This window comes from Rhinopithecus bieti, unplaced genomic scaffold, assembly GCF_001698545.2.
Source record: "Rhinopithecus bieti isolate Rb0 unplaced genomic scaffold, ASM169854v2 scaffold_32081, whole genome shotgun sequence".
Taxonomy (NCBI): Eukaryota; Metazoa; Chordata; class Mammalia; order Primates; family Cercopithecidae; genus Rhinopithecus; species Rhinopithecus bieti.
In genome coordinates this window covers 2,571,906-2,581,298 of record NW_016814436.1, presented here as the reverse complement: position 1 = coordinate 2,581,298, position 9,393 = coordinate 2,571,906, and the positions used below count along the sequence as shown (strand labels likewise).

Genomic DNA, 9,393 nt, shown 5'->3' with positions numbered 1-9,393 from the left:
ATACTCAAATTTTTACTGATATACATGTGCTTTGAGAAAGTTTTAGGCCACAGGGTGCTGCCAAAGTGCTTTAAATGAGGGAAAATGTTTTAGAAAGTTGAGAGTGGCAGATGGAGTATAGGAGCTGTAGACACGAGGTAAGGGAAAGCAGTTAGGAGGCTATTGTGACACCATAAGGATAGCGAGACTGGATAGGACAGTATGTAGTGGAGAAATAGTGAGATAGAAACAACAGGCCTAAATGTTTAAGGTCTTAAGAGAAAGAAATGGAGGCTAACTCCTGGATATCTGGCTTCGAAGTGAAACCAGTGAAACTGTGAAACCAAAATGAACTGAGGACAAACTAGTTTTCTGAGAGAAGATAAGTTTAGTTTGGGGCATGTTGAATTTGAATTACCTGTGTGACATCTTGGTGGAAAAGGTCAGTAGCTGGCTGGGCATTCAGGACTGTAATCAAGAGAAATGTCAACTGAGATGAAAATTTATGAGATGTCAGGATAGAAGTGGTAATTGACGCGTGAGTGTGGATGAAGTCATAGGCCAGGTGTGGTGGCTCACACCTGTAATCCTAGCACTTTGGGAGGCCGAGGTGGGCGGATCATGAGGTCAGGAGATCGAGACCATCCTGGCTAACACGGTGAAACACCGTCTCTATTAAAAATATGAAAAAATTAGCTGGCGTGGTGGCAGGTGCCTGTAGTCCCAGCTACTCGGGAGGCTGAAGCAGGAGAATGGCGTGAACCCAGGAGGCGGAGCTTGCAGTGAGCCGAGATCGCACCACTGCACTCCAGCCTGAGAAACAGAGCGAGACTCCGTCTCAAAAAAAAAAAAAAAAAAAAAAAAAAAGTAGTGCAAATTGAGACGTAGAATCAGGATGGAATCCTACAGAACCCCTACATTTAGAGCCAGGGCGAAGGAAGAAGAATCTGGAAAGGAACTGTCCAGAAGGTAAGAGAACAATCTGGAGAAAAGTGTGCAGTGGTGGTCAGACAGACAAGAATTTTGAGGAGGTGGAGGTGATTGGCATCTTGAGATAGTACAGATGCCAAGAAAGTTGAGAGCTAAAAGGTCCATTGGGTTTGATCATTAGTGTACAAGACCATTGGAGTTCTCATAAGAGCAGTTTCAGCAAAGTGACAGGAGCAGAAGGCAGTGAGTAGACTATGCTTTTTATTTATTCCTTTTTTTGAGACGGAGTCTCGTTCTGTCACCAGGCTGGAGTGCAGTGGTGCGATCTCGGCTCACTGCAACCTCGGCGTCCCAGGTTCAAGCGATTCTCCTGCCTTAGCCTCCCGAGTAGCTGGGACTACAGGTGTGCACCACCACGTCCAGCTAATATTTTTGTATTTTTAGTAGAGACGAGGTTTCACTATGTTGGCCAGGATGGTCTCAATCTCCTGACCTCGTGATCTGCCCACCTCAGCCTCCCAAAGTGCTGGGATTATAGGCATGGGCCACGGCGCCTGGCCTAGACTATGCTTTTAAAAAGCTTCTCAGCAAAATGAAAGAGGCAAAGGTGGCTGGGCATAGTGGCTCGCACCTGTAAACCAAGCACTTTGGGAGGCTGAGGTGGGAGGATCACTTGAGGCCAGGAGTTTGAGACCAGCCTGGGCAACATGGCAAGACCCCATCTCTACAGAAAATGCAAAAATTAGCTGGGTGTGGTGGCATGCACCTGTAGTCCCAGCTACTCAGAGGCTGAGGTGGGAAGATTGCTTGAGCCCAGGAGGTCGAGGCTGCAGTGGTATTGTGCCACTATACTCCAGCCTGAACAACAGAGCAAGATCCTGTCTCAAAATAAAAAAAAAAGCAAAGGCAGTAACTAAAGTTGAATGAAATGTCCAAGAAAGGTTTTATGTACTGGTGTTTTGTATTTTGTTTTGTTAAACCCAATGGACTAAAAAGTCCATTGGGTTTGATCATTAGCGTACAAGACCATTGGAGTTCTCATAAGAGCAGTTTCAGCAAAGTGACAGGAGCAGAAGGCAGTGAGTAGACTATGCTTTTTATTTATTCCTTTTTTTGAGACGGAATCTCGCTCTGTTGCCCAGGCTGGAGTACAGTGGTGTGATCTGGGCTCACTGCAAGTTCTGCCTCCCAGGTTCACGCCGTTCTCCTGCCTCAGCCTCCCGAGTAGCTGGCACTACAGGCACCCACCACCACGCCTGGCTAAGTTTTTGTATTTTTTAGTAGAGATGGGGTTTCACTGTATTAGCCAGGATGGTCTCGATCTCCTGACATCGTGATCTGCCCACCTCGGCCTCCCAAAGTGCTGGGATTAGAGGCGTGAGCCACCACACCCGGCCTTCTTTTGTTTTAAATGGGAAAATAATTGGGACAGATTTGTATAGCAAGAGAAAAGGCCAACCAACAGAAAGAGTGAAAGGTTGAAGAGATAGAAGAGGTGGGAAATTGATGCAATTCATTTTTGTTCCAGGAAGTGATATGATGGGAACAGAATTTTGGGTTGGCAGCAGTGGAAGCACTGGATGCAGTGCAAAGAGGAAAGACCAAAGGTGGGAAAAACAGCAGCTGTTGTAGTGAAAAGTAATCCAAGCCAGAGGTGATCACCTTTGGAGCCGGTGGTGGTAGTGGCAGTGGGAATAGAGAGGAGGATTCAATTCAAGAAATACTTTAAAGCAGTTGATGCTTGTCAGGGGACATAGTAGAGTCCACTGAGAAGTTTTTCTTGCCTAGATAGTCTCCTTCCAACTGCCCGTGCACCCAAAAATTTGATACTTACAGAGAATCTCCTGCAGTGAGTTTTGTTACTGGCACAGGTGTTTGATCCTTTAGAAACACTGGGGTGAAAAAATTGAGAGACACTGTTCTAAAGAAAGAAATGATAGGATACAGTGGTTGATTGGATATAGTCAGTTAGCCCTGAGATTTCTATCCAGGGGCAGTAGAAGAATGGTTATCAGTGGAAAAGTGGAATAATTTGGGGAGTGTTACCCTCATACTATTCAGCTTTGTTGTAAAGCCCTTAAGCCATGTAACTCTGTCTGCTGTCTCTGGGGTTTGAGAAGAAACATTTTAGTTTATAAACAGTATACTATATCTGGTTACATGGAATGAGAGCATATTCTTCCTTTAAAGGGTCTTTTTTCTAGATTAGAGAAAAGAGCTTTTGAATTCCTTTGGAGAAATGATGGTATGGTCAGTTATGTTTAATATTTTGTGCCTGGAGAAATAAAATTGATTTGGTTACTTAATTTGTCTTTCTGAGGAAAGTACACTGATTCCTTAATAAAATTTGTGTTTGATTTTAGTGTAAAAACAAAACTCATGAAATAATTTTATATATGAACAAAGTGCTAGTGATCATGGTATCATAGATTTGCCTTTCAAAATAATATAAAGAATTATAAAATTCAAACTTGGCTTTATTTCTGGCCCCTAAGACATTGGCTAGAATGCTACAATAGTTTGAGATATGTGAAATAAATACAATTTTTTTTCCTTTGGGTTTTTTTTCTGCAACATTTTTCTTTTTGCTGTCTTCTGACTAATCTTACTTTAAAATGTGTAAATTAATCTTGAATGTGTCATGGAAAGTAAAACTTAATGAAACTTTTTGATTTAATCTGTCCATGCATGTAAAATGTTTAGACACCTAGGCAAGTGTGGTGGGTCATTCCTGTAATCTACACTTTGGAGGCAGAGGTGGTAGGATCACTTGAGGCCAAGGAGTTCGAGATCATTCTGTTCAATCTAGTGAGACCCAATATGTATTTTAAAAATGAAAAAAAAAAATTATACTCACACTTAGAAAATTGGAAGCTTTAATGTGGTTTACATGCTCAAGCCTGTAATCCAGCACTTTGGGGAGGCCTGAGACGGAACGGATCTCGAGGTCCAGGAGATCGAGACCATCCTGGCTAACATGTGGAAACCCGTCTCTACTAAAAATCAAAAAACTAGCCAGGCGAAGGGGCGGGCCTGTAAAAGTCCCAGCTACTCGGGAGGCTTGAGGCAGGAAATGGCAATAAACCTAACCCGGGAGGCGGAGCTTGCAGTGAGCTGAGATCCGGCCACTGCTACTCCAGCCTGGGCGACGAGCGAGACTCCCGTCTCAAAAAAAAAAAAAAAGAAAGAAAAATTGGAAGGCCTTTAATGTTTCATTGAAAGGACTCAGATGGTATAGGCTTCTTTTTTTTTTTTTTGGAGACAGAGTCTCGTTCTGTTGCTTAGGACGGAGTGCAGAGGCATCATCTCGGCTCACTGCAACCTCTACCTCCTGGGTTCAAGAAATTCTCCTGTCTCAGCCTCCAAAGTAGCTGGGATTACTGGTATGTGCCACCATGCCTGGCTAACCTTTGTAGTTTCAGTAGAGACAGGGTTTCTCCATGTTGGCCAGGCTGGTCTCGAACTCTTGACCTCAGGTGATCTGCCTGCCTCAGTCTCCCAAAGTGCTGGGATTACAGGTGTGAGCCACCATGTCCAGCCTAAACTTACTTATTTATAGTAAAATGAATTGATCAACTAACAAAAATTTTTAAAAAGAAAGAAAATGCACATGCCTTTTTCAGGGCTCCTTGGGTTTCAAAACATAGAAACCCATTTAAATTAGTTCAAATAAAAGGATGGAGATATTATAAAGAACCAGACAGGTCTCAGGACTTCAGGAAGAGCTGGGCCTCAGAAATGTCAGGAACCCAAGGCAGTGCTGAGGACAGTTGCTCTTACTCTCTCCCATTTCTTCTCATTGCAGAGCTTCTCTCTTTCTCTCCGAGGATGTCTTTTGCAACAGCTTTGTTCTAGTCCTTTTATGGTTTCAATTCTTACATTTAACTTCTTAATCTATGTAGAATTTATTTTGGCATATGGTATGCACTAGAGGTTTAACTTTATTTATTTTTCCAAATAGTTAACTGATTACCTCAGCATTATTTGTCAAATAATCCTCTTGCATGCTTAGTCTGATAGCTTGGTGGTGGCTGCCTGGAGTACCATATGGGGAAAGATCCAAGGCCATATCTGGGTTCAGCAGGAACAAGTGCTATGCTTAATTAGTGATGTCTGCAATGAGTGTGCCTGAGGATGGGGTGCAATATGCATGCTATACATCTGCCCTTCTTGGGATGAGATGACCTATCCTTTCCTCATTGATTTTAAATATGCCTTTTTAAATAGCACTTCTTATGTTCTCCGCTCTGATTCTGGAGTTTCTAGTATATTCCATTTTAGTGTTTTGTAACATACCACACTGTATTTTTTGTTTGTTTTTGTTTTTGTTTTTTTTTTTGGAGACGGAGTCTTGCTGTGTTGCCCAGGTTGGAGTGCAGTGGCATGATCTCGGCTCATTGCAAGCTCTGCCTCCCGGGTTCATGCCATTCTCCTCCCTCAGCCTCCCAAGTAGCTGGGACTACAGGTGCCTGCCACCACGCCCGGCTAATTTTTTGTATTTTTAGTAGAGATGGGCTTTCACCGTGTTAGCCAGGATGGTCTCAATCTCTTGACCTCGTGATCCTCCCACCTCAGCCTCCCAAAGTGCTGGGATTACAGGCGTGAGCCAGTGTGCCCGGGCCCACACTGTATTTTGTAGCTATAACATTTAATATCTGGTAATTCAAGTGGACTGTACCAGGCAAGAAAAATTTGAAAAGTAACAATAGACAATTGCTGGATGGTATAGTATAGTTACTTATTTCTCTAGATAAATTTTGGAATGATTTTATCATTCTTAAATCCTCTGGATTAAGAATGATTAAAATTATATTAAATCCATAAATTAATTTAGAGAGAACTGATGTCTTTGTAATATCTGTTTCCCAGTCATTCCAGCCAAAAATACTGGGCATTACTCATCCATGTTCCAATCATGGCCAAGGGGTAGCAGATGTTCTATATCAGGTCACCTCAGACCTGTACCCAGAGAATGGGGCAATTTTCCTAGAACCACAGGGACTGAAAGTAGTGGTTTCTCAAAGGAGAATTAAGGTGATGTTAACAGAAGAAGGCGGAATGGATGCTAGGCAGGCATAAATAGCAGACATTCGTTACATTGTTCTAAAACCATCAGAAGATGATAATATAGATTAAATGAGAAACCACCATATTAAGAGATTTAGAAACATTATAGACAGACATTTCATTATAAAGTGAAAGTCAGAATAATAAATTTGCTTAGGTACAGGTGAACTTGTTGGAGCTTTTAAAAAATGCTTGACATGTTGGCCGGGCGCGGTGGCTGAAGCCTGTAATCCCAGCACTTTGGGAGGCCGAGATGGGCGGATCACGAGGCCAGGAGATCGAGACCATCCTGGCTAACACGGTGAAACCCCATCTCTACTAAAAAAGTACAAAAAACTAGCCGGGCGAGGTGGCAGGTGCCTGTAGTCCCAGCTACTCGGGAGGCTGAGGCAGGAGAATGGTGTAAACCCGGGAGGCGGAGCTTGCAGTGAGCTGAGATCTGGCCACTGCACTCCAGCCTGGGTGACAGAGCGAGACTCCATCTCAAAAAAAAAAAAAGAAATGCTTGACATGTCAAGTGAATAAGAAATTATTTTCAGCATTTGTTTTATTGGTATTTTGAACATCACATTTCTATGAATTTCAAGCAACTTTGTAAGTGTGCATTAAGATCATATTTTTATAGGTAGAACAACAAAAGTATATAGAGCTCAACAAAAGTATATAGAGCTCAGAGACAGCTTTTGAAGTCAGAGATGGAGAAAAATCTTTGTCTATCAAAATAGACAGATGTAATTTATTTTAGTTTTAAAAGTATTTGTTGTTATTTTTTTTTTTAGAGACAGAGTTTCACTCTGTTTCCCAGGTTGGAGTACAATGGCGTGCTTGTTGCTTGCTGCAGCCCTGAACTCTTGGGCTCAGGTGATCTTCTTGCCTTAACCTCTGGAGTAGTTGGGATTACAGGCATGAACTACTGTTCCTGGCTTGCAATTTTTTTTTTTTTTTTTTTTTTTTTTTTTTTTTTTTTGTAAAAATTTTTTTTTTTAGTAAGAATTATTTTGGTTGCAGAAACCCAAAACCAACGAATTTAAGCAGAAGTGGAATGTGTTGCCTTATGTAACTCCTGAGACTGGGGGTGGATCTAGGTTTAGGTTCAGTGGGATCCAAAGGCTCAAATTATCTTGGCTGCAACATCTCCGCTGTGGAGGGTCTAATTCTGTATAGTCAGCTAAGATGGTGCCTGCAGCTCTAGGAATATATTGCCTTAACTTAATAACTAACCCCTGTAAGAAAAACTGGAGCGTTCTTTTACCACTCACGTTATCAGTTTGGAGATAGGAAGGACTCCAATAGTTCTGCTTTGCCAGTTCCTTGGACCTATCACTATTACCAAAATGATGGAGACTGCGATCTAGACCTCTGTCACGTGCCCATCCCTTGTGTATTGAGGTTGGCAGCCTCACCAGACTATGAAATCTGGAGTGGGGTGGTTGCTAGGTTAACTTATGTTCACTATAACAGGCTGTAGAGCTTAAAATATTTTTGGCTGGGCATGTTGGCTCACACCTGTAATCCCAGCACTTTGGGAGGTCCAGGTGGAATCACTTGAGCCCAGTCGTTCAAGACCAGCCTGTGCAACATGGCGAGACCCTGTCTCTACAAAACATGTAAAAAATTAGCCAGGTGTGGTGGCGAGCGCCTGTGGTCCCACCTACTTGGGAGGCTGAGGTGGGAAGATCACTTGAGCTCGGGAGATTGAGGCTTCAGTGAGCCGTGTTTGAGCCACTATACTCCAGCCTGGGCAATGGAGCAAGACCCTGTCTCAAAAAAAGAAAGAAAAAAGTAGCTAAATTGTAAATTTTAAAAACAAAAGGAATCGAAATTGATAATAATAACACTTACTGAGAGCTTACTCTGCTAAGCTCTTTATTATCACAACTTTTTTTTTTTTTTGAGATGGAGTCTGGCTCTGTCGCCCAGGCTGGAGTGCGGTGGCGTGATCTCGGCTCACTGCAATCTCGGCCCCCTGGGTTCAAGCGATTCTCCTGCCTCAGCCTCCTGAGTAGTTGGGATTACAGGCACATGCTACCATGCCTGGCTAATTTTTGCATTTTTAGTAGAGATGGGGGTCTTACCATATTGGTCAGACTGGTCTCGAACTCCTGACCTTGTGATCTGCCCGCCTGGGCCTCCCAAAGTCCTGGGATTACAGGCGTGAGCCACCGCGCCCGGCCACAACTTATTCTTTTAACAGCCCTGTGAGTCAGGTGGCGTCATCCCCATATGAAATACAAAGAAATTGAGTCCTGGAAGATTAAACAATCAGTGCAAGGTTATAGAATTTGTAGGTGGATAAAGGCAAGATTACTCAGATTTATCAAACTACACAGCCTTTGATATTAACTATTATAATAGACTGCCTCTCTGGTGGATCAGTTTGGGTTAAGAAGCTAGCAAGTCTAAAGACTAGCAGGATTTATTGTTATGATTGGCTTAATTTTCAGGAAAATTGTGCTTTGGATTCTGTGTTGTTGCATCTATCTGGAGGTTATCCAGTTAATGTCTCTCAGTCTTTTCCTCATTTTTTTTTTCGTACTGGACCTAAAGCTGTATGTAATTAATCAACTCATATTGAATACACTCTGTTAGACACTCTGAGAGAAACAGAATATATAAGCCCCAAAGATTTTACTTTTAAGAAGTACCCAAAATGGGTTTATAAATACTAATAAGCTACACATAAGTGAATCCAAAGTATTTCATACATTATAAGTGGTAGACAAATGCTGAGAGAACTTGGAATAAGTGAGCAAGTAGTAGGAATGTATTTTGGGTCAGGTGAGAGAAGGGTGGGACATGGAATAGGTGTGGGAGATGGGAAGGATAGAGGGCATGTTTAGAGGGGAACGGCATGTCTAGAGAGCAAAGACTGGAACAAGCAGTGATGTTCAAACTTCAAACAAATTTGATGAAATAGCCCATTCTCAAGGCTCTGTACCCCTTTTTAAAAATAATTTAAATATTAGTAATAACAATATAACCGATTTCTGAAATATTCTTTTATTTTTTTGAGACGGAGTCTCGCTCTGTCGCCCAGGCTGGAGTGCAGTGGCGCGATCTCGGCTCACTGCAAGCTCCGCCTCCCAGGTTCAGGCCATTCTCCTGCCTCAGCCTCCCGAGTAGCTGGGACTACAGGCGCCCGCCGCCGCGCCCAGCTAATTTTTTGTATTTTTAGTAGAGACGGGGTTTCACCGTGGTCTCGATATCCTGATCTTGTGATCCGCCCGCCTCGGCCTCCCAAAGTGCTGTGATTACAGGCGTGAGCCACCGCGCCCGGCCTTCTGAAATATTCTTGTAATAATTGTATTCATTATCTGCAAACTGTTTGTAATATAAAAATTATTTTTTCTTTTGTAATTATTCTAGCCAAACATTTTTTTGTTACTGCTTTTACTTTTTTTTTTTTTTTTTTTTTTT

At 42.5% G+C, this 9,393-nt stretch overlaps 1 protein-coding gene across 3 annotated transcripts in view; it reads left to right on the top strand.

Annotated features, from left to right (window-relative positions):
• Window positions 1-207: 207 nt before the first annotated feature.
• The window catches only part of LOC108514504 (vacuolar protein sorting-associated protein 4A), a 136,232-nt gene continuing 127,046 nt past the window's right edge, over window positions 208-9,393 (top strand). For 2 of the 3 annotated variants that reach the window (XM_017850767.1, XM_017850766.1), the window contains exon 1: window positions 208-421. The gene's annotated coding sequence lies outside the window, so the exon portion shown is untranslated. The remainder of the gene's footprint in view (window positions 422-9,393) is intronic. The other variant, XM_017850768.1, reaches the window with a different exon arrangement.